The following is a 22,083-nucleotide window of genomic DNA, read 5'->3' on the forward strand; positions in this document are numbered from 1 at the left end:
TCTAAAAATCTAAACTAAATAAACTGAACTGAGCTAGACTAAATTAAATTAAACCCACGGAACCTGTCACAATGGACTTAAGCAAACTTAGTAAACCTGGGACCATATTTACTGAGGGAAAACTTTATCCTTCAATAAGTAGTAACTGGTCCACTCACACTTCAAATTATAAACTGGATTTCAAATAATGCAGGAGGCAATGTATCCAGCGAGTCATGTCTGAAGGCCAGTGGTGCATCACACAGCCTCATTGGACAACACACTGTCATTAACTATCACAAAGTGTAACAGGGAGCTCCTCTGTGCCTGCCAGCGGCATGTTTAATCAGCGAAAGGACTTCAAGCAGGATGATGGATTTGCATAGTATGCTGAATAATAGGCAAAGCCCATTCTTCCCCTTGCTTTATACAGTACACAGGGGAACTCCGATTCATTGTTCACATTTTAGGAGATTAGGAGCGAATGTCGGAGCTATTGAGAATGTAGCAGCAGACACAAAATGCTGGAGTAACTCAGCGGGACAGGCAGCATCTCTGGAGAGAAGGAATGGGTGACGTTCCGGGTCGAGACCCTTTTTCAGACTGCTTGAGACCCGAAACGTCACCCATTCCTTCTCTCCAGAGATGCTGCCTGTCCCGCTGAGTTACTCCAGCATTTTGTGTCTATCTTTGACTTAAACCAGCATCTGTAGTTCTTTCCTAAATACACAGATCAGCCAAAACATTATGACCTGATGAGCCAAAACATTAGGACCACCTGCCTAATATGCTGTTGGTCCTCCGTGTGCAGCCCCATACGCAGCAGGGTGCGATGCACTGTGTATTGTGACACATTCCACCCGTGACCACCATTAAAATTTTCTGTGACTTGTGCCACAGTCGACCTTCTGTCGGTTCGGACCAGACAGGATAGCCTTCGTTGGCCTCACGCATCGATGAGCCTTGGGTGTTGGGCGCCTCCTCGGACCACTGTCGGTAGGTACTCTCCACTGCTGACCCCACAAGCCTTGCCGTTTCAGAGATGCTCTGACCCAGTCATCTGGCCATAACAATTTGGCCCTTGTCAAAGTCGCTCAGGTCTTTACTCCTGCCCATTTCTCCTGCATCCAACACGTCAACTTCAAGAACTGACTGTTCACTTGCTGCCTAATATATCCCACCCCTTGACAGGTGCCATTGTAACAAGATAATCAATGTTATTCAGTTCGCCTGTCAGTGGTCATAATGTTTTGGCTGATCGGTGTATAATGTCGGGGTGATGTTTACAGCCATTTCTGTTGAGTGAAGTTTGTGAAACCAGGACATTCCTTTAACAACGTTATTGTGCAGATTTCACGCTGATGATACTGGTGATGATATTGACAGGTGGCACAGCGGGTAGTACCGCTGCCATGACCTCTGCTCACTGCTGACCTCTGATGTTGGCCATGTGAAGTTTGCATATTATTCCTTGTGTGGTTTCCCCAGGTGCTCTGGTCTCTTCCCACATGATCGCACCTGCCATAGTTGATGCAGGCACCAGAACAACATTTAAAAGACATTTGGATAGGTACATGGAGAGGGATTTGAGCCAAACGTGGGCAGGTGGGACTCGTGTGAAAGGAAAGAGGACGTGTTGGATGCAGGTCACGGGGAGAACGTACAAACTCCGTACAGACAGCGCCCGTAGTCAGGATGGAGCCCGAGTCTCCGGTGCCTTGAGGCGGCAACTCTACCGCTGCGCCACCGTGCCGCCCTGCTCTACATTGTGGTGGAATAACGACACTGGGTTCCAAAAGAACCACATCATTCAGGCTCATATCTTCTCCTGCAATATGTTAACAATGCGTCATCTTCACACTCCCCCTCCCACTGAGGCTGGATGTGTCGGTACGTGTGAGTGAGGGTGAAGTCATGCCTTGTCACGGTGGTTTGTGACTACATTTGCCAGCATTGCCCCACTTCTGTCCAGAATTGGTGTCTGGTGGTGCATTCAGATTGCCCCTTATTTAGTTTAGTTTAATTTATTGTCACGTGCACCGAGTTACAGTGAAGAGCTTTTGTTGCGTGTTCCAGTCAGCAGAAAGACAATGCATGATTACAATCAAGCCGTCCACAGTGTACAGGTACATGATAAAGGGAATAATGCAAGATCAAGTCCAGCAAAGTCCGATCAAAGATACTGTGACGGTCCCCAATGAGGTAGATGGTAGCTTAGGACCGCTCTCTAGTTGGTGATAGGATGGTTCAGTTCCCTGATGGCAGCTGGGAAGAAACTGTCCCTGAATCTGGAGGTGTGCGTTTTCACACTTCTGTACTTCTTGCCTGATGGGAGAGGGGAGAAGAGGGAGTGGCCAGGGTGTGACTGGTCCTTGATTATGCTGCTGGCCTTGCCGAGGCAGCGCGAGGTGTAAATGGAGTCAATGGAAGGGGAGGATGGTTTGTGTGATGGTCTGGGCTGTGTTAATCTTGTGCTTCAGAATGTGGCAAAATGCAGAGAGTGTTATTGCCCATGTCTGCACTTTGGGTGAGAATATTAGTGGTATCCCCTCGCTCATCAAAAATACCTTGCAGAGTCTTGAGTCCCATGAAGATGTTAACGTCCTGGTATGTCATACATTTGAAGGGCATTATCATTTCATGGACGGTAACTAACCCCACTTGTTTGGTGGCGAGTGTTCTCTCTGCTTTGGGAAGAGACCTCAATGTGAAATCAATAGGTTGTTCATCTTCATTCTTCAAATGGTGAGGCTAAACTACATCAAAGCCACAAGGCAATACATCACCGGACAGGAACGCCAGCTTCACTGAACAACATTGAAGAGAAAGCTGTGTACTGAGCACCACACACTTCCATGTATTTCCTTGCACACCTGTTGCAATTGAGCGCCTGGTGTGGAGGTTCTGCCATCTTGTTTAACGTGGCAAGATACATCCATGGTGGTGACGAAGTCCTTTGCAAACTGTCTACTCCAGCACGTTGCTTGTACAGCTCACACTTCCTTCTCTGACTCCTGTTTGTCACCATTTCACATCTAGCCTTTGCCACCTACTCCACCCATCGGCCAATCGCCCCAATCACTTGCCAGGCTTTGCCCCACCCCTACCTCACTTTTCCATCTTTCTCCCCTCCTCCCCCCTACTCCGTCAGTCTGAGAAGGGTCTTGACCTAATATGCCATCTATGTCTTTGCCTCCACACATGCTACCTGACCCGTTGAGTTTCTCCAACACGTTGCTTTTTGTTTGAACCTTGTCCTCAACTAGTGAACTGGCTTCTAACTAAAGTACGGTGGCGCAGCGGTAGAGTTGCTGCCTTACAGCGCCAGAGACCCGGGTTTGATCCTGATTACGGGTGCTGTCTGTATGCAGTTTGTGTATCTTCTCCCCGTGACCTGCGTGGGTTTTCTCCGGGTGCTCCGGTTTCCTCCCACACTCCAAGGACATGCAGGTTTGTAGGCTAATTGGCTTGGCAAAATTGTAAAAATTGTCCCAAGTGTGTAAGATATTGTCCCAAGTGTGTAAGATATTGTCCCAAGGGTGTAAGATTGTGCTGTAGAGAAGGATGGGGATTTAAGAGTCCATGTTTACATGGCAGATTGCATGTTGCGCACGGTGGGCCTGCTTTACTTACTTAGAATTGCTAGCAAAAGTATAACAGGTTGTTTTGCAGAACTGCAGAGGGTGTTGTGACTAAAGGAGAGAGGCCCGATACCAAGTAGTGCTTCAGAGAACAACAAGTCTGTTCTAGACAATAAGAACCAGTGCAGAAATGTGCTGATTGTGTGATTAGCTGGACCCGTGACTACTTGTGTATAAATATAGTGCCGGTGCACAAAATAATTGAGTGTGACCGCGAGGAGCTGGCAAGTATGTGACCATACTTGCAGTGACTCTCCCACTCCCCTGAGCGTAATAAAGGTGTGCCTTTATTATCAGTGTCTGACGGTGTTTGTTATTTCAGAGCGCAGACGGGCATTAACAGTGCTAGTGTACGAGGTGACCCATATGGGATGGACTTGGTGGACCGAAGACCCTGTATTTCCAAACAAAAATAAACCAAATTAAACTAAACTAATATTGAGGTCACAAAGACAAACTCATCTTTCTTCATGATGAGGATGCTAGAGTGCTGGAGTAACTCAACGGGACAGGCAGCATCTCTGGATGGCAGGTGTAGCGGCCAGCTTCTCGTCTATATCAATTAGCTCCCAAGCTGCCACTTGCATAGACCGGGTCAGCGATAAGCGTAATGACTCAAACAATAATAACAGAGATCCTTCTAGACGTTTAATAGTTAGTCTTCTTTATTTGAAGGTGCAATAAACATATTGGCCTATCTCTTGTCATCGACTGGTTATTAATTGCTAGGTAAAATTCCATATCTTACCACAGTCTATGCGATCGTTACGAATTACCAGATATAACTTCAACACAGTTTGTATTAATCTTCTTGTTAATAAAACTTAAAGGCGATTACATCATGGCTGATAAATCTTTTGGCGGAGCTTCTAGCTGACCCTCTGTCAACATCTCCCAGCTCCCCCACTCTGCCAGCACGTACCCCAACTGCCCATACTCTGGCTCCGCCCAGCCCCTACGTAAGCATTGCATTAACTCTATAGTGTCCATACTAGAGCAGAATACAAGGTAACGATATCAATAAGCAAAAATAACTAAGAACTGCAAAATGGCTCCTACAGCAGGAATGGGTGATGTTTTGGGTCGAGAGACCCTTCTTCAGACTTCTTTTCTCCGCTGTGCTTCTCTTCTGTTAGAAGCCCTTCTATTCTAGTTCTGTTGTACCGGACACCAAGGGCATCGTGCAGGTCGCCCATGATACCTACTAGATCTTGGATCAGACCAGCCATTACCCACTGGAAAATGCTTGGATTTAGGCCATTCCAAACGGAGGTCTGCCCGTTTGTTACAGTTGATGTGAGGGACAATTTTACAAAGGCCAGCTAACCTACAAACCTGCATGTATTTAGGACGTGGGAGGAAACTGGAGCACCCAGAGGAAGCCCACACGGTCAGAGGGAGAACGTGCAAACTCCACACAGGCAGCATCCGAGGTTAGGGTGGAATCTGGGTCACTGGCGCTTCCAGCTGTGCCACCATCTTTCCAGATGTTTCAATGGTCAATAGTCAATTTATTTGTCACAAACACATAAATGTGCAGTGAAATGAAAAATTACCCGCAGTTCAACAATAAGACCAATAAGAATAAGCAATAAAAACGCAATATCACATACAATCATAAACCAACACCAAACAAAAGAAACATCCATCACAGTGAGTCTCCTCCAGTCACCTCCTGTTTAAACCATGATTTGACTGAACTATTGCAAGGATCTTTGGTATTAACCATGGTCACCAATTATTCTCTCTTGATACAACTGATGGTCGCGGAAAATATTGGATCAGTAAAATACAACTCAGTCTCACGTAACCACGCTGGACCACAGCTCAAGAGAGAGAATAAAGGGGCTTGTTAAAGGCAAGCAAAACAGTCACTCCTGCAAACAGAAGGTAGACACAAAATGCTGGAGTAACTCAGCGGGACAGGCAGCATCTCTGGAGAGAAGGAATGGGTGACGTTTCGGGTCGAGGGACCCGAAACCTCACCCATTCCTTTTCTCCAGAGACGCTGCCTGACTCACTGAGTTACTCCAGCTTTTTGTGTCTATCTTCGGATTGAACCAGCACCTGCGGTTCCTCCCTACACGAGCACGGCATCTCTTTTAGGGCCTTGTATCCGATGGAATTACCTCAGCTCCAACGGAAGGGGAATGTGCGCTGTGTGGAATGCAGTCGGAAATTTCTGCCTTCAAACACAATCTGTGTTTAGCTCTCAGGGCTAAGGGAATCAAGGGATGTGGGGGAAAACCCGGAACAGGGTACTGATTTTGGATGATCAGCCATGATCATATTGAATGGTGGCGGTGCTGGATCGACGGGCCGAATGGCCTACTCCTGCACCTATTTTCTATGTTTCTATGTGTGAAAAATGGTGGTGGGATCATATGTGTCATGCTCTGCAATCCCATATTGACTTGACGATAGATGAATCAATTCTGCCTTTTTACCAGGAAATGGGTCTCTCCAGAGATGCTGCCTGACCCGCTGAGTTACTCCAGCACTTTGTATCTATAGACATTTGTATGAGTTCTACTAACAAAGTTGCATTAATCGACTGCATACCCAGCACTTCATTGAAATGACAATTAATTCTTGGCATGTTGGATACCTTTCCATGGCGCCAAATGTCCAGTCCATAAGACATTGGTGAACTCATTGAGTTTATATTCACTTATAGACACAAAGAATTGGAGAAGACACAAAGAAGACAAAAAGTGCTGGAGTAACTCAGCAGGTCAGGCAGCATCACTGGAGAAAAAGGATGGGTGACGTTTTGGGTCGGAACCCTTCTTCAGACTGACTGACTGAATTCTTCAGACTGACTGATCATGGTCCTTGATTTGTAGGATAAATAACTGCAGATGCTGGTTCAAATCGAAGGTAGATGCAAAATGCTGGATTAACTCAGCGGGTCAGGCAGCATCTCAGGGGAGAAGGAATGGGTGACGTTTAGGGTCGAGACCCTTCTTCAGACGGTCAGGCAGCATCCTTGATTTCATTGGCTGCTTTCTCGAAGCAGCGTGAAGTGTAGATGGAGTGAGCAGAAAGGAACTGCAGATGCTGGTTTATACCGAAGATAGACACAAACCGTTGGAGGAACTCAGCCGGAGAAAAAAGGTGGATGATGTTTCAGGTTGGTCTGAAGAAGGGTTTCGACCAGAGATGCCCCCCTTCCTTTTTCTCTAGAGATGCTGCCTGACCCGCTGAGTTACTCCAGCACCTTGTGCTGATATACAGTGATACTTGGACTGAACAGTATCCAAAAATGAATTTCACTGTACCTCGGTACATGTGACAATAAAGTACCATTAAACCATTGAAACTTTCAGACTGAAGAGAGGAGAGGATAGGACAAAGCCTGGCAAGTGATAGGTGGATACTGGTGAAAGGGGGAGGGGGGGTGTTGGTTGGCAAATCGGTGGAGTAAGTGACAAAGGCTAGAGAGGAGAGGAGGGGCAAAGAATTAGGGCTGCACGGTGGCACAGAGGTAGAGTTGCTGCCTTACAGCACTTGCAGCGCCAGAGTCCCGGGTTCGATCCTGACTACGGTTGCTGTTTGTACGGAGTTTGCACTTTCTCCCCCTGACCGGATGGGTTTTCTCCGAGATCCTCGGTTTCCTCCCACACTCCAAAGACGTACAGGTTCGTAGGTTAATTGGCTTGGGTTTGTATACTTGGTGTAAGTGTCCCTAGTGTGCATAGGCTTGTGTTAGTGTGCGGGGGTCGCTGGTCGGTGCGGACTCGGTGGGCCGAAGGGCCTGTTTCCGCGCTGTGTCTCTAAACTAAAAACTAAACTAAAAAAGGGAAATTGAAGGACTCGGGTTTGGTAGATGGGTGAATGAAGGAGGAGAAAGGGGCAAGGTGACTGGGGTACGATGGTGGGAGAAATGGGGGCACATGTGATGTCTCAGTTGTCACATCTCCATCTAGCTGTGTCAAAATATATTCATCAGCAAACTGTCATAGAGCTAAGAATTATGGATTCCCTTCCCAAAACATCACCTATCCATGTTCACCAGAGACGCTGCCTGACCCACTGAGTTACTCCAACTCCTTGTGTCTATTTCTGTAAACCAGCATCTGGGCGGGCACGGTGGCACAGCGGTAGAGTTGCCGCCTTACAGCGCCAGAGACCCCCCGCTCGATCCTGACCACGGGCGCTGTCTGTACGGAGTTTGTACGTTCTCCCCGTGTCCTGTGTGGGTTTTTTCCGGGATCTCCGGGTTCCTCCCACACTCCAAAGACGCGCAGGTTTGTAGGTTAACTGGCTTCGGTAAAACTGTGAATTTTCTCTAAAGTGCAGGGTAGTGTTAGTGTTCGGGGATCACTGGTTGTCACGGACTCGGTGGGCAGAAGGGCCTGTTTCCATGCTGTATATCTAAATTAAACCAAACGAAATAAAAGTATCTGCAGTTCCTTGTTTCTAAACTTATTTCCTACGCTAGATAACATTTATCCCTCAACCAAAATCCTTCAAACAGACTAAATGTGTAGGAAAGAACTTGCAGATAATGGTTTACACAAAAGACACAAAATGCTGGAGTACCATTCCCTCTCTCCAGAGATGCTGCCTGTCCCGCTGAGTTACTCCAGCGTTTTGTGTCTGTCACCCAAGCAGACTGTATGGATGTGATCATATCAATACTTAACTGGTTATGATCCTATTATGATAACTTTCTAGGCACAGATTGATTACATCCTGCTTTATATCTGCAACAACACTGCTGGAAGGATATAAGTCACATTAACGTCCTGTGCTTTGCAAAAGGCACTGTTTGAATTCGGCTCCTTTCTCAATGTGACTGGAAAGGAAGAAACAGGGAACATTTGCTGGCAGTATTCATTCTCCATATGTGTGGTCTACTCCGAAATTATTCCATGAGGAACACCCCTCTCTTCGGCTCAGTTGATCAGAAAGATATCTGATCTGATCAGCAACCACTGCAGATAGACTAAAGAAACTCTTGCTTAGACACAAAGAGCTGGATTAACTCAGCGGGTCAGGCAGCGTCTCTGGAGAAAAAGGATGGGTGACGTTTTGGGTCGGAACCTTTCTTCAGACTGACTGACTGAATTCTTCAGACTGACTGATCATGGTCCTTGATTTGTAGGAAAATAACTGCAGGTGCTGGTTCAAATCGAAGGTAGATGCAAAATGCTGGAGTAACTCAGCGGGTCAGGCAGCATCTCAGGAGAGAAGGAACGGGTGACGTTTCGGGTCGAGACCCTTCTTCAAACGGTCAGGCAGCATCCTTGATTTCATTGGCTGCTTTCTCGAAGCAGCGTGAATGGAGTGTGCAGAGAGGAACTGCAGATGCTGGTTTATACCGAAGACAGACACAAACCGTTGGAGGAACTCAGCCGGAGAAAAAGGATAGATGATGTTTCGGGTTGGTCTGAAGAAGGGTTTCGAGCAGAGATGCCCCCCTTCCTTTTTCTCCAGAGATGCTGCCTGACCCGCTGAGTTACTCCAGCACCTTGTGCTGATATACAGTGATACTTGGACTGAACCGTATCCAAACATGAATTTCACTGTACCTCGGTACATGTGACAATAAAGTACCATTAAACCGTTGAAACATTCAGACTGAAGAGAGGAGAGGATAGGACAAAGCCTGGCAAGTGATAGGTGGATACTGGTGAATGGGGAGGGGGGGGGGTGTTGGTTGGCAAATCGGTGGAGTAAGTGACAGAGGCTAGAGAGGAGAGGAGGGGAAAGAGGGGGGATAAAAGGAATTAGGGCGGCACGGTGGCGCAGAGGTAGAGTTGCTGCCTTACAGCACTTGCAGCGCCAGAGTCCCGGGTTCGATCCTGACTACGGTTGCTGTTTGTACGGAGTTTGCACTTTCTCCCCCTGACCGGATGGGTTTTCTCCGAGATCCTCGGTTTCCTCCCACACTCCAAAGACGTACAGGTTCGTAGGTTAATTGGCTTGGGTTTGTATACTTGGTGTAAGTGTCCCTAGTGTGCATAGGCTTGTGTTAGTGTGCGGGGGTCGCTGGTCGGTGCGGACTCGGTGGGCCGAAGGGCCTGTTTCCGCGCTGTGTCTCTAAACTAAAAACTAAACAAAAAAAGGGAAATTGAAGGACTCGGGTTTGGTAGATGGGTGAATGAAGGAGGAGAAAGGGGCAAGGTGACTGGGGTACGATGGTGGGAGAAATGGGGGCACATGTGATGTCTCAGTTGTCACATCTCCATCTAGCTGTGTCAAAATATATTCATCAGCAAACTGTCATAGAGCTAAGAATTATGGATTCCCTTCCCAAAACATCACCTATCCATGTTCACCAGAGACGCTGCCTGACCCACTGAGTTACTCCAACTCCTTGTGTCTATTTCTGTAAACCAGCATCTGGGCGGGCACGGTGGCACAGCGGTAGAGTTGCCGCCTTACAGCGCCAGAGACCCCCCGCTCGATCCTGACCACGGGCGCTGTCTGTACGGAGTTTGTACGTTCTCCCCGTGTCCTGTGTGGGTTTTTTCCGGGATCTCCGGGTTCCTCCCACACTCCAAAGACGCGCAGGTTTGTAGGTTAACTGGCTTCGGTAAAACTGTGAATTTTCTCTAAAGTGCAGGGTAGTGTTAGTGTTCGGGGATCACTGGTTGTCACGGACTCGGTGGGCCGAAGGGCCTGTTTCTATGCTGTATATCTAAATTAAACCAAACGAAATAAAACTATCTGCAGTTCCTTGTTTCTAAACTTATTTCCTACGCTAGATAACATTTATCCCTCAACCAAAATCCCTCAAACAGACTAAATGTGCAGGAAAGAACTTGCAGATAATGGTTTACACAAAAGACACAAAATGCTGGAGTACCATTCCCTCTCTCCAGAGATGCTGCCTGTCCCGCTGAGTTACTCCAGCGTTTTGTGTCTGTCACCCAAGCAGACTGTATGGATGTGATCATATCAATACTTAACTGGTTATGATCCTATTATGATAACTTTCTAGGCACAGATTGATTGCATCCTGCTTTATATCTGCAACAACACTGCTGGAAGGATATAAGTCACATTAACGTCCTGTGCTTTGCAAAAGGCACTGTTTGAATTCGGCTCCTTTCTCACTGTGACTGGAAAGGAAGAAACAGGGAACATTTGCTGGCAGTATTCATTCTCCATATGTGTGGTCTACTCCGAAATTATTCCATGAGGAACACCCCTCTCTCCGGCTTAGTTGATCGGAAAGATATCTGATCCGATCAGCAACCACTGCAGATAGACTAAAGAAACTTTTGCTTAGACACAAAGAGCTAGATTAACCCAGTGGGTCAGGCAGCGTCTCTGGAGAAAGTGGATGGGTGTTTCTATGTGTGGAAAATGGTGGTGGGATCATACGTGTCATGCTCTGCAATCCCATATTGACTTGATGATAGATGAATCAATTCTGCCTTTTTACCAGGAAATGGGTCTCAACCTGAAACGTCACCCGTTCCTTCTCTCCAGAGATGCTGCCTGACCCGCTGAGTTACTCCAGCACTTTGTATCTATAGACATTTGTATGTTCTACTAACAAAGTTGCATTAATCGACTGCATACACAGCACTTCACTGAAATGTCAATTAATTCTTGGCATGTTGGATAACTTTCCATGGCGCCAAATGTCCAGTCTATAAGACATTGGTGAACTCATTGAGTTTATATTCACTTATAGACACAAAGTATTGGAGATGCTGGTTTACAAAAGAAGACACAGAGTGCTGGAGTAACTCAGCAGGTCAGGCAGCATCTCTGGAGAAAAAGGATGGGTGACGTTTTGGGTCGGAACCTTTCTTCAGACTGACTGACTGAATTCTTCAGACTGACTGATCATGGTCCTTGATTTGTAGGATAAATAACTGCAGGTGCTGGTTCAAATCGAAGGTAGATGCAAAATGCTGGAGTAACTCAGCGGGACAGGCAGCATCTCAGGAGAGAAGGAATGGGTGACGTTTCGGGTCGAGACCCTTCTTCAGACGGTCAGGCAGCATCCTTGATTTCATTGGCTGCTTTCTCGAAGCAGCGTGAAGTGTAGATGGAGTGAGCAGAAAGGAACTGCAGATGCTGGTTTATACCGAAGACAGACACAAACCGTTGGAGGAACTCAGCCGGAGAAAAAGGATAGATGATGTTTCGGGTTGGTCTGAAGAAGGGTTTCGAGCAGAGATGCCCCCCTTCCTTTTTCTCCAGAGATGCTGCCTGACCCGCTGAGTTACTCCAGCACCTTGTGCTGATATACAGTGATACTTGGACTGAACCGTATCCAAACATGAATTTCACTGTACCTCGGTACATGTGACAATAAAGTACCATTAAACCGTTGAAACATTCAGACTGAAGAGAGGAGAGGATAGGACAAAGCCTGGCAAGTGATAGGTGGATACTGGTGAATGGGGAGGGGGGGGGGTGTTGGTTGGCAAATCGGTGGAGTAAGTGACAGAGGCTAGAGAGGAGAGGAGGGGAAAGAGGGGGGGATAAAAGGAATTAGGGTGGCATGGTGGCGCAGAGGTAGAGTTGCTGCCTTACAGCACTTGCAGCGCCAGAGTCCCGGGTTCGATCCTGACTACGGTTGCTGTTTGTACGGAGTTTGCACTTTCTCCCCCTGACCGGATGGGTTTTCTCCGAGATCCTCGGTTTCCTCCCACACTCCAAAGACGTACAGGTTCGTAGGTTAATTGGCTTGGGTTTGTATACTTGGTGTAAGTGTCCCTAGTGTGCATAGGCTTGTGTTAGTGTGCGGGGGTCGCTGGTCGGTGCGGACTCGGTGGGCCGAAGGGCCTGTTTCCGCGCTGTGTCTCTAAACTAAAAACTAAACTAAAAAAGGGAAATTGAAGGACTCGGGTTTGGTAGATGGGTGAATGAAGGAGGAGAAAGGGGCAAGGTGACTGGGGTACGATGGTGGGAGAAATGGGGGCACATGTGATGTCTCAGTTGTCACATCTCCATCTAGCTGTGTCAAAATATATTCATCAGCAAACTGTCATAGAGCTAAGAATTATGGATTCCCTTCCCAAAACATCACCTATCCATGTTCACCAGAGACGCTGCCTGACCCACTGAGTTACTCCAACTCCTTGTGTCTATTTCTGTAAACCAGCATCTGGGCGGGCACGGTGGCACAGCGGTAGAGTTGCCGCCTTACAGCGCCAGAGACCCCCCGCTCGATCCTGACCACGGGCGCTGTCTGTACGGAGTTTGTACGTTCTCCCCGTGTCCTGTGTGGGTTTTTTCCGGGATCTCCGGGTTCCTCCCACACTCCAAAGACGCGCAGGTTTGTAGGTTAACTGGCTTCGGTAAAACTGTGAATTTTCTCTAAAGTGCAGGGTCGTGTTAGTGTTCGGGGATCACTGGTTGTCACGGACTCGGTGGGCCGAAGGGCCTGTTTCCATGCTGTATATCTAAATTAAACCAAACGAAATAAAACTATCTGCAGTTCCTTGTTTCTAAACTTATTTCCTACGCTAGATAACATTTATCCCTCAACCAAAATCCTTCAAACAGACTAAATGTGCAGGAAAGAACTTGCAGATAATGGTTTACACAAAAGACACAAAATGCTGGAGTACCATTCCCTCTCTCCAGAGATGCTGCCTGTCCCGCTGAGTTACTCCAGCGTTTTGTGTCTGTCACCCAAGCAGACTGTATGGATGTGATCATATCAATACTTAACTGGTTATGATCCTATTATGATAACTTTCTAGGCACAGATTGATTGCATCCTGCTTTATATCTGCAACAACACTGCTGGAAGGATATAAGTCACATTAACGTCCTGTGCTTTGCAAAAGGCACTGTTTGAATTCGGCTCCTTCCTCAATGTGACTGGAAAGGAAGAAACAGGGAACATTTGCTGGCAGTATTCATTCTCCATATGTGTGGTCTACTCCGAAATTATTCCATGAGGAACACCCCTCTCTCCGGCTTAGTTCATCGGAAAGATATCTGATCTGATCAGCAACCACTGCAGATAGACTAAAGAAACTCTTGCTTAGACACAAAGAGCTGGATTAACTCAGTGGGTCAGGCAGCGTCTCTGGAGAAAGTGGATGGGTGATCCTTCTTCAAACAACCTCACCCATCCTTTTTCTCCAGAGATGCTGCCTGACCTGCTGAGTTACTCCAGCACTTTGTGTCTAGATGCGGGAAGATTGTTCCCGATGTTTGGGAAGTCCAGAACCAGGGGTCACAGCTTAAGGATAAGGGGGAAGCCTTTTAGGACCGAGATGAGAAAACATTTCTTCACACAGAGAGTGGTGAGTCTGTGGAATTTTCAGTGGTGAGTCAGTTCATTGGCTATATTTAAGAGGGAGTTCGATGTGGCCCTTGTGGCTAAAGGGATCAGGGGGTATGGAGAGAAGGCAGGTACAGGTTACTGAGCTGGATGATCAGCCATGATCATATTGAATGGCGGTGCAGGCTCGAAGGGCCGAATGGCCTACTCCGGCACCTATTTTCTATGTTTCTATGTTTCTAAGCAAGAGTTCCTTTAGTCTATCTGCAGTGGTTGGTATAAGGCAATATCTGCATGTTCCTGTCTACATGTAGAAACTCTTGGCCTGGGTTGTATTAGTGGGGTTCCCACTGGCTTCAGTAGCCCCAGGGTTTGCGTGAGGGAGAGGAGGGGGCGGCACGGTGGCGCAGGGTTCGAGTTGCTGCCTTCGGGCGCCAGAGACCCTGGTTTGATCCTGACTACGGGTGCTGTCTGTACAGAGTTTGTACGTTCTCCCTGTGACCGCGTGGGTTTCCCCAGGTGCTCCGGTTTCCTTCCACCCTCCAAAGGTTTGTCAGTTTAAGGTCATGAGGTCATAAAGAATAGGAGTAGAATTAGGCCATTCGGCCCATCAAGTCTACACCACCATTCAATCATGGCTGATCTATCTCTCCCTCCTAACCCCATTCTCCTGCCTTCTCCCCATTACCTCTGACACCTGCACTAATCAACAATCTGTCTATCTCCGCATTAAAAATATCCACTGACCTGGCCTCCACAGCCTTCTGTGGCAAAGAATTCCACAGATTTACCACCCTCTGACTAATGAAATTCCTCCTCATCTCCTTCCTAAAAGAACATCCTTTAATTCTGAGGCTGTGACCTCTAGTCATAGACTCTCCCACTAGTGGAACCATCCTCTCCACATCCACTCTATCCAAGCCGAACACTATTCTGTATGTTTCAATGAGGTCCCCCCTCATTCTTCTAAACTCCAGCGAGTGCAGGCCCAGTGCCGACAAACGCTCATCACAGGTTAACCGGTGGGTTAATTGGCTTCAGTAAATTGTCCCTAGTGTGTAGTGCTAGTGTACGGGGTGATCGCTGGTCAGCAGGGACTCGGTGGGCCGAAGGGCCTGTTTCCATGCTGTATCTCTAAAGTCTAAAGACCACTTGTGGGGAAAACCTTTGCGAGGTTCAGTGCCCATCACATATCATGGAGAGGATGAGGTGTGTAGGTGCTGCTTTACACCGAAGGTAGACACAAATAGCTGGAGTAACTGAACAGGTCAGGCAGCATCTCCGGGGGAAAAGGAATAGTGACGTTTCGGGACGAGACCCATCTACAGTAGTGGGGCCAAGACATGCACAGGGCTTGAGTGCCCATTATCTGATCAGACGCGGATGAGCATGGAAGACTCAAAATGGCGGCGCTGCGCTGGAGCTGCGGCCCACCTGTAGTCCGTTGGCCTTATTGTGCTTTTGTTGTCTTTTGTCTTAATTGTAGTGTTTAGATGTGACGTAGTGTTTTTTGTGGTTGTGTACTATGTGTGGGGGGGGGGGGGAACTGTAAAATTGTCTCTTCTGAACGGAGACCCGACCTTTGTTTTCTGGGTGGTGTCTCCGTTCCCGCTGCGGCCTACCGTCGGCCAAACACCTGGAGCTGGCGGCCTCCAGCTGGGGCCACCTGGGCTCTGGTTCGCAGAGCCCGCGGACCGGACTCACCATCTGCGGAGCTGGCTGCCCTCGGAGGCTGCGGTGGCGCTGCGACTCGCCTTTGGAGGCTCCGGAGGCTTCGGCCGCGGGCCGCGTGGATATCGGAAGCTCGCAGGCCCTGCCCTGGGTGGGGGCCGACATCGGGAGCTCCGGCAGCGGCAGCGTTTTCGCCCGCCCCGAATCGCGGGGCTTGGGTCGGCCCACCGCGGACCTTTCACCGTCCGGCACGGCCTGGAACCGGCCGCGGGATTTTCTCCGCCCGGCGGGGGCTTCAATGTCGGGAGCCACGACCGCCCCGACGTGGCAACTTCAACAGCCTGACCGCGGGAGAAGACGGCAGGGGAAGAGAAAAGACATTCTGGCCTTCCATCACAGTGAGGAGGTGACTGGAGGAGACTCACTGTGATGGATGCTTCTTATTTTTTTGTTTTGTGTTGGTTTGTGATTGTGTGTGTTTTTGCTTATTTTTATTGCTCTTATTGTTGGACTCTGGGTAACGGAGTTTCGTCCAAAAGACTTGTTTTATTTGGATGACAATAAAGGTTATTCTGATTCTGATTCTGATTCTGAGTGATTGAGACCACGGAGGAGATAGATATAGTCTTCCACAGCTCCATTGCTTCACCAGCGAAGGGGATTGGCTTGGCGTGGGCTGGGGTTGGCGGTGGAAAGACAAGATAAATGGCATTCTTCACCGCAACCTCTATTGAGATGGGCTAGAGATGTCAACGTGAGCATGTCGAACATCACTTTTGATTCCATTCACTCACTTTTGCCGAAAGGCCTGTTCACCTGGCACTGACGGTAACATTAAGTTAAATGTGAAAGAGCAGAGAAATTGTCTACCGTGGAGATGGATGATGAGAATCTCTTCACTACTCCAGCTCTGCGCAACTTGCAGATCCACGAAAATGATTAAAAATGTCAAACGGAAGCCACTGAACAAGGAGATCATCCAAGCAATAGCCATCATGTCAATCTGAGTGAAGAAAGGAACTCGACACCCTGCGTTATAAGGGAACATTGGTGTGATTTAATCAATGGTTGCCGTGCTCAGAAAGCAAAACGCGGGCATCCTGATGAAGAGACCTGAAGTTGTAACTAATTTATTTGATTCCTAACAGAATTAGTCTCTTATCACTTTGTAATATCTGCCGTTGCCTCTGGCGGATCTCTCAGTCACTGTGGCCGATCGCAAATAATCTTTCTTCCCATCTTGAATAAATGAGCATGCAGAGGTCAGTGGCAGTGAAAACAAATCCTTGTGATGGAGCTGTCCTTGCACTCTCCTTGCTGGGAAGTTACATCGAGCAAAAGCAGAGAGAGAGAGAGAGAGAGAGAGAGGGAGGGAGGGAGGGAGGGAGAGGGAGGGGGAGAGAGAGAGAGAGAGAGAGAGAGAGAGAGAGAGGGAGGGAGGGAGGGAGAGGGAGGGGGAGAGAGAGAGAGAGAGAGAGAGAGAAGAGAGAAGAGAGAGAGAGAGAGAGAGACGGGCCCAAAGTCACCTCACTCACGCATTGGGACATCAGGTGAGAATGGGATCGATGCAGGAATAATGTCTCCAACGTTGGGGGGAGTCCAGAACCAGGGGCCACACAGTCTAAGAATAAAGGGGAGGCCATTTAAAACCTGAGGCCAGAAGAAACCTTTTTCACCCAGAGAGTTGTGAATTTGTGGAATTCTCTGCCACGGGAAGGCAGTGGAGGCAAATTCACTGGATGAATTTAAAAGAGAGTTAGATGGAGCTCTAGAGGCTAGCGGAATCAAGGGATATGGGGAGAAGGCAGGCACGGGTTACTGATTGTGGATGATCAGCAATGATCACAATGAATGGCGGTGCTGAGTCAAAGGGCCAAATGGCCTCCTCCTACACCTATTTTCTACGTTTCGTCGAAAAAGAAGTGGCAATGGGCGGCACGGTGGCGCAGTGATATAGTCGCTGCCTCACAACGCCAGAGACCCAGGTTCGATCCTGACTACGGGTTGATGTACGGAGATTGTACATTCTCTGGGTTTTCTCCAGGTGCTTCGGTTTCCTCCCATACTGAACTCCAAAGACGTACAGGTTTGTAGGTCAATTGGCTTCAGTAAGATTGTAAATTGTCCCTATCAAATCGCGATAGGAATAGATCCGGTAGATCGGGTAGACGCACAGAATCTCTTGCCCAGAGTAGGTGAATCGAGGACAAGAGGGCATAGGTTTAATAGGAATCTGAGGGGTAAATGTTCCACACAAAGGGTGGTGGGTGTATGGGACAAGCTGCCAGAGGAGGCAGTTGAGGCAGGGACTATCCCAATGTTTAACAAACAGTTAGGCAGGTGCATAGATAGGACAGGTTTGGGGGAAATGGGCCGAACGCAGGCAGGTGGGACTAGTGAGGCTGGGACATGTTGGCAAGTTGGGCTGCAGGCTATGACTCACTCTATGACTCTATGACTAGTGTGTAGGATAGTTTTAGTATATGGGGATGATCGCTGACCGGCGCGGACTCAGTGGCCCAAAGGACATCCACTGTCTATCAAAATGGTGCACAATCAACAGGCTTCAATGGCCTTTCCCCAGATAGTCATCCCCTCATATCTGAGACGGACAATTGCACAGCACATGAGCATCCCAGTCCTCCGTGACTGTGACGTCTCCCAAAAGATCTTCCAATTAATTGCACAGAAACATAGAAAATAGGTGCAGGAGTAGGCTATTCGGCCCTTTGAGCCAGCACCACCATTCAATATGATCATGGCTGATCATCTAAAATCAGTACCCCGTTCCTGCTTTTCCCCCGTATCCCTTCATTCCGTTAGCCCGAAGACCTATAACTAACTCTCTCTTGAAACCATCCAGTGAATTGACCTCCACTGCCTTCTGTGGCAGAAAATTCCACAGATTCACAACTCTCTGGGTTAAAAAGTCTCTCCTCATCTCAGTCCTAAATGGCCTGCCCCTTATTCTTAAACTGTGACCGCTGGTTCTGGATTCCCCCAACATCGGGAATATTTTTCCTGCATCTAACCTGTCCAATCCCTTAAGTATTTTATATGGTTCTATAAGATCTTTCCAAATTCCACTGAATCTAAGCCCAGTCGGTCCATTCTTTCATCGTAGGTCACGTTCTGCACAGAACCTTACAACATCTTGATTAGTACCGGTGTCAGTGGTTTATGGGGAGAAGTGAAGGGAATGGGGTTAGGAGAGTCAAGTCAAGTCAAGTCAAGTCAATTTTATTTGTATAGTACATTTAAAAACAACCCACGTTGACCAAAGTGCTGTACATCAGTTCAGGTACTAAGAACGAACATACAATGGCACACAAACATAACAGCACATACATAAACAGTTCACAGCGCCCCCTCAGAGAGGCCTCAAAAGCTAGGGAGTAGAAATAGGTTTTGAGCCTGGACTTAAAGGAGTCGATGGAGGGGGCAGTTCTGATGGGGAGAGGGATGCTGTTCCACAGTCTAGGAGCTGGATAGATAGATCAGCCATGAGAGATAGATCAGAGAGATAGATCAGCCATGAATGAATGGCAGAGTAGACCTGATGGGCCGAATGGCCTAATTCTACTCCTATCACTTATGAGATCTTATGAATTCATGCTTTGTAAGTCTCTATCGAACTCCTTTGGAAGTGAGTGTTGAACACACTTGCAGATGGTACGTTCATTCTACTCACAATACCTCGCTGTGGAAAACCAGGATAGACGCAAAATGCTGGAGTAACTCAGCCGGTCAGGCAACACCTCTGGAGAAAAAGAACAGGCGACGTTTTCCGGGTCGAGACCCTCCTTCAGACTGAGAGTCAGGGGAAAGGGAACCGAGAGATATACACTGTGATGTAGAGAGATATAGGATAAATGAACGAAAGATATGCCGAAAAGTAACAATGATCAAGGAAAGGTGGAGCCCACAATGGTCGATTGTTGGCTGAGGGCCAGGTGATAATGAGTTATGCAGACAATGAAACTCAACAGACGACAGTGAAACTGGTTGGTACGCGACTAGGGTGGGGGAGGGACAGAGAGAGAGGGGATTCCCACAAGGGTTACTTGAAGTTGGAGAAATCAATATTCGTACCACTGGGTTGTAAACTGCCCAAGCGAAATATGGGATGCTGTCCCAAGCGAAATATGAGAGTTTCTTTGCTGAATGGAGACACAAGAAACTGCAGATGCTGGTATACGAAAAAAGATACAAAGTGTTGGAGTATCTCTGCGGGTCAGGCAGCATCTCCGGAGAACATGAATTAAAAAAAATTTTGGTCAGGACCCCTCGTGTAATAGGTGGCGCTTCGGGTCGGGAGCTTTCTTCCGATTGTAGGAGGGTTCCATCCCGAAACATCGCCCACTCATGTTGACCAGAGATTCTACCGAACCTGCTGAGTTACGCCAGCAGTTTAAACGTGTAGAGAGGAACTACGGATGCTGGTTCAAGCCACAAAACTCGGCGGGTCAGGCAGCATCTCTGGAGAAAAGGAATAGGTGACGTTTTGGGTTGGAACCCTTGCTCAGATGGGTTGAAGAAGGGTTCCGACACGAAACGTTATCTATTTCTTTGCTCCGGAGATGCTGCCTGACCCGCCGAGTTAATCCAGCACTTTGCGTCTCACTCCAGCAGTTTGTACCTTTTCTCTGCTCAAGATTTTCTACTTCTTCTTTCCCTCTGGCTCCTTGCCAATTTGTTTAACTCTGATTATCCAACAGTACCGCTGCTGGGAACATGGCTGTGCAGAAGATTTTCATTCCTTTGCCTGCCACGCAATAGAAAAGCAGGCCAACCCTCCCAGATCACCAATCATTTGCACCTCATTAGAAATAAATGGGAACGGAATCTGAGACAAAATTGCTATGCAAAAGGTCACATTTCCACTTAATCTTCAGACACCTGCAAGGGTGAGCAAGAATGGTTGTCTGTTCGATTCACTTTTTGTTAGCTTACGGAAGGATGCAGTTTAGTTTGGTTTAGGCATACAGCACAGAAACAGGCCCTTCGGCCCACCGAGTCCGCGCCGACCAGCGACCCCTGCACACTAACACTATCCTACACGCACTGGGGACAATTTACACTTTTCGCAAGCCAGTTAACCTACCAACCTGCACGTCTTTGGAACGTGGGAGGAAACAATAGACAATAGACAATAGGTGCAGGAGTAGGCCATTCGGCCCTTCGAGCCAGCACCGCCATTCAATGTGATCATGGCTGATCATTCTCAATCAGTACCCCGTTCCTGCCCTCTCCCCATACCCCCTGACTCCGCTATCCTTAAGAGCTCTATCTAGCTCTCTCTTGAAAACATCCAGAGAATTGGCCTCCACTGCCTTCTGAAGCAGAGAATTCCACAGATTCACAACTCTCTGAGTGAAAAAGTTTTTCCTCATCTCCGTTCTAAATGGCCTTCCCCTTATTCTTGAACTGTGGCTCCTGGTTCTGGACTCCCGCAGAAACCGAAGTTCTCGACGAAAACCCACGCGGGGTCACAGGGAGAAGGTACAAACGCCATACAGAAAAGCACCCGCAGTCGGGATTGAACCCGGGGTCTCCGGCGCTGCAAGCTCTGTCAGGCAGCAACTCCTCTAAGAGGGTCTCGACACATCAGTCTGAAGAAGGGTCTCGACCCGAAACGTCACCCATTCCTTCTCTCCCGAGATGCTGCCTGACCTGCTGAGTTACTCCAGCATTTTGTGAATAAATACCTTCGATTTGTACCAGCATCTGCAGTTATTTTCTTATACTAACTCCTCCGCTGCTCCACCCGTGCCATTTTAACGTTCTATTTACAATTGGTGCACAAAGGTGGAAGGACATGACCATCTTTCCCTCTTTGAAGACACAATTTCTGCGATTGCCATGGTTACCTTGTGAAGGTCACCATTTGTACTGATTCGTGGCAAATTCGTGGAAGACTAAAGATCTGTGCGACAAATATCTCAGCTTTCTCTCCATTGCTGCTGAAACCAGGAGAGGGAGATTTCGACTACGTTCTTACTTATTAACGAAGCCTCGATTTGCAACGATTTTACAATGGATTTTTTCCAGTTGCTCATAAATCATAACATGCACTCAAATATACTTGTATAAAAAAAAAAAATCACATTATTTGATTAAACTCCAGCAATTGTAAGTGACATCTGTTCAACATGGCAATGATGGTTAACAAATGCTTTTTTCAAATTGATTACACAGCTCTGAATCACTGCAGTTTAAGATGAAAGGAAATGTGTAATTAATAACGTGTGTCACAACTAGAAGGGGCGAGGATGCACACAATGGGGCAATTACAAGCTCAAGGGAATTCTACGAGGATCCATTTCCCGTACGGCAATGGAGATTAAGAGTGTCAAGAGTCAAAAGTGTTTATTTGTTATCTTAGCGCAAAGGCGTATTGAACAGAGGTTTCGTTTGGTTTAGGTTAGGGCAGCACAGTGGCACAGCGGTAGAGTTGCTGCCCTCCGGTGCCAGACACCCGGCTTTGATCCTGACTACGGGTGCTGTCTGTCCAGAACAAGGGGTCACACTTTAAGGATAAGGGGGAAGTCTTTTAGGACCGAGATGAGAAAGTTTTTTTTC

At 47.7% G+C, this 22,083-nt stretch overlaps 1 protein-coding gene across 1 annotated transcript in view; it reads right to left on the reverse strand.

Annotated features, from left to right (window-relative positions):
* Nucleotides 1–22,083, reverse strand: part of nkain1 (sodium/potassium transporting ATPase interacting 1) — a 333,240-nt gene that overhangs the window by 15,753 nt on the left and 295,404 nt on the right. The gene's annotated exons all lie outside the window — the stretch shown is intronic.

The sequence above is a fragment of the Rhinoraja longicauda genome, chromosome 27, assembly GCF_053455715.1.
Source record: "Rhinoraja longicauda isolate Sanriku21f chromosome 27, sRhiLon1.1, whole genome shotgun sequence".
Taxonomy (NCBI): domain Eukaryota; kingdom Metazoa; phylum Chordata; class Chondrichthyes; order Rajiformes; family Arhynchobatidae; genus Rhinoraja; species Rhinoraja longicauda.